Below are 3,350 nucleotides of genomic sequence, written 5' to 3' on the forward strand. Positions count from 1 at the left end.
TCCTACTGGGTATCAAGGCAGCAACCTGGGCATATGCCCTTGACCAGAATCAAACCTGGGACCCTTCAGTCTGAAGGCTGATGCTCTATCCACTGACCCAAACCAGCTAGGGAAACATCTGATAAATTTTTTATCTCCATTTCATTTAGCTCTTCTTCTGGAGAATTCTCTTTTCCTTTCATTTGGGGCTTGTTTTTTTCCTCCCCATTTTAACTTCCTATTTGGGTTTGTGTCTATGTATTAGGTAGATCTGACATGAATCTCAATCTTTAGGGCAGGACAGTATCAGATGCTATTTGTGACAGGCCCTGAGTATTCTGTTTGAAGCAATCCTCAATCTATAGCTTGTGACTCCCTCTGTTGGGGCTGGTTGCCTTTGGAAAGGACAAAGATGTGCAACAAGGTCTATTTTTCCAGGCTTCTGTCTCTGAATTAGATCAGGCAAAGACTCAAAGCCTCAAAGCTTCCAGAGACCAGCCTCTGCCTGCAGTCTTATTGTTATTCCCTCTATCAACAGTAGGGTGGGGCAAGAGGTTTCCCAATAGGTCGGGGCAATGGTTTCTGCCTGCAGGCTGATTGTTATTCCCAGTCTCTTAATAGGCCTCAACAAAACTCCACAGGGTGGATTTAGGGGTTTTCCAATAGGGTGGGGCAATTGCCTTCTCTCTAGGCAAAAGCTGCCTGGATAATAAAGGTCTACCTGAGAAAGATGACCTCTGTAGTATGAGGGAATGTCTCAGCACAGAAAACCAGAGTGTCTACCATCTGAGCCCTAACCCCAGAGCCCCAAACCTCGGCTTCTGCTCATACAGCTAAGTCCACTCTGCCCTCCCTCTGCTGTAGCCCAAGGAGAGTGGTTGCACATGAAATTTTGTTCATTGGACCTTTAAGTGGGTGCCTGCATTTCCAGCCATCTCTCCTGGCAGACAGCAACCCTGATGCTTTTCACAGCCTGATGTTTTATGGGCATCTTTCTCAATTCTGGTGCTCTGGGCTTGGGGGCCAAGCTTGGAGTTTAAAACCCAGAGTTCTCAGTGGGGAACACACACAGACACACAGCTGATGTATCCCTCCAGAACTTCAGTTGCTCTCTGTAGGAACCTAGTGAGTCCTTTTGTGACTACACACTTCCTACCAGTCTCTATGCACTCTCCACTTTCTGTCCTTAGTTTTGGTTATCAGGGTTCTCTCCAGTTAGTCTTCAGTTGGTTATTCAGGATTATTTTTCTGTGTTTTAATTGTAATTATACTTTGGTCCTGGGACCGTGTCAGTGTAGCTCCCACTTACTCTGCCACCATTTTGGAATCCAGATTCAGTTTTTATCCATTTAACAGATTTTACAGATTAATGCAGAAACAGGTTTGCCTATTAAGCCAAACACTAAAGAAAAAAAAATTTTTTAATGTAAAGCAATGTCATTCTTCTCACAATTTTTGTTTTGGAAAATGTCTGCATGCTTTAAACCATGTTATTTATGTGCCTTGTGAATGGCTGGGTAGTTAGGGCATGGGGACTTTTCTTGATTAGCACATGGAAGGAAACAGCAGCACTGTGATTAACAGCTTCTCCTGAAATGCAGTGTGTTATTAAGAAAACAAGGAGAAAGTGATGCTGAACAGGGAAGCACAGCTATTGTACTCTAAAGACTTTGATTCTTCTATTTGTAATTTTGGAAACATTCCTCAGCAAGAATTATGCTAATTATTTCAGTGGAGAGAACCAGAGTCAGAGGCACTTCCTAGACTACTGGAGCAGCACTGCAGACATGAGATACTAAAGATCTGGACTGAAATTATAATAAAACCAGGGGCCTGGTGCATGAAGATTCAGCCTGACCTGCACCTTCTCCAATCTGGGAGCTTCTGTCTGTCTTTGCAATCATGTGAGTGAATTGTCTGAGAACCCAACCGAGTTTGGTTTGGTGCTCACAGAATAGTACAGGTCTTTTTTTTTCTTTGCGCCATTGGTGGAGATTTCCTAGAATTTGCAGCATATACTCCTTTTAATTTTTCCTCAACACTCTGACTTTACTTATGTCTCTCACCTTTGCTCTCCTTCCATCCCCCACCTGCAACAGTAACTCGCTCCAGGCTCACTTTGCTCTAGTGTCTAGGAGATCCCACAATGCGTCTGCCACCAGAACTACGATTCCCAGCATTCCTGGTGCTCCCCGCTCTCTTGGTTTATTTGCTGTCCTGCCCCACCCCCCACCAGCCACTCAGTGTGTGCACACTGCCCACAGGCCCACCACCCTGGCCGCTCCAGGCTTACACATGAGCCTAGAGGCTCAGAGTAGCCTGGGTCCCAAGGACGACTGTTCCAAGGACCCAGGCTGTTTAGTGCAGCTGCGCAGTGCCTGCGTATGCAAAGTAATCACCATCTTTGGGGTTAATATGTATATTCACTCCTGATTGGCTGGTGGGCATTGCGAAGGTACAGTCAATGTACATCTTTCTCTTTTATTAGTGTAGATTAGTATGCAATGGCTATACCAAAAAGAAAAGAAATAGTAAGGTCCCCACATGGATAGGTATGAGAACTATGAAAAGGAGAGGAAAAGATAACTCCAACATTCTTAGCCTTGGAGAGGGATACAAATGTATATTTACACAGGGTAGTATTTCTGGCACTATGGGTTCTTGTGATCTCCAGGAATAGACATCAAAAGAGATCATCAGAAACCAATATAGAGCCTGGTAAATTAGCGGGGAATATAACCCAGGTCTCCATTATAACAAGGGAGAACTCTGCCATTGAACTACCCTGGGTTCTCAGGAATTCCTGAGATAAAAATCAAGAGAGTTCACCACAGAAATAGGGCTTGGTTGAGAGGTTTATTTAAAAAGCTCATTTGCAGAGGAAGAGAACATTTAAGGGAGAAAGGGAAATGTTGTTCCAGGAACAAAAGCTGGAAAGATTTTAAAGAAGTTGAGGTGGAAATGTGATGTCTAAGTGTGACATCTAATTATGTAGAGGTGGGGAATCCTTGGTGCCTGTGCAGTGGAACTACATGCTTCTTCATAGCATTGAACAGCTCATTATCATGTTAAATATCCATCCAGTAGTGTGTTTTTCAGAATTTAAATGAGGAATGGTGACCAAAAAAATCTGTTTTTCTTGCTAGCAGCATGCATGAGTGAAAAGAACACTTAAGTCTGCTATAATAAATCTTGCAGACAACAGTGTCCTTCTTTCTGACTGTTAATTGGCTGTAAGGTGAAGAGAAGATATTTGGCTAGATTAATGAGTTTTTGGCTTTCTGCCAGTGTGAACCGGGGAGTAGTAGACTGCCTATCTTAGTGGGAAGAAGGTGTATTTAAGGTAGGAATCCAAGAACATACCATTTCAG

The sequence above is a fragment of the Myotis davidii genome, unplaced genomic scaffold (assembly GCF_000327345.1).
Source record: "Myotis davidii unplaced genomic scaffold, ASM32734v1 scaffold1064, whole genome shotgun sequence".
NCBI lineage: Eukaryota > Metazoa > Chordata > Mammalia > Chiroptera > Vespertilionidae > Myotis > Myotis davidii.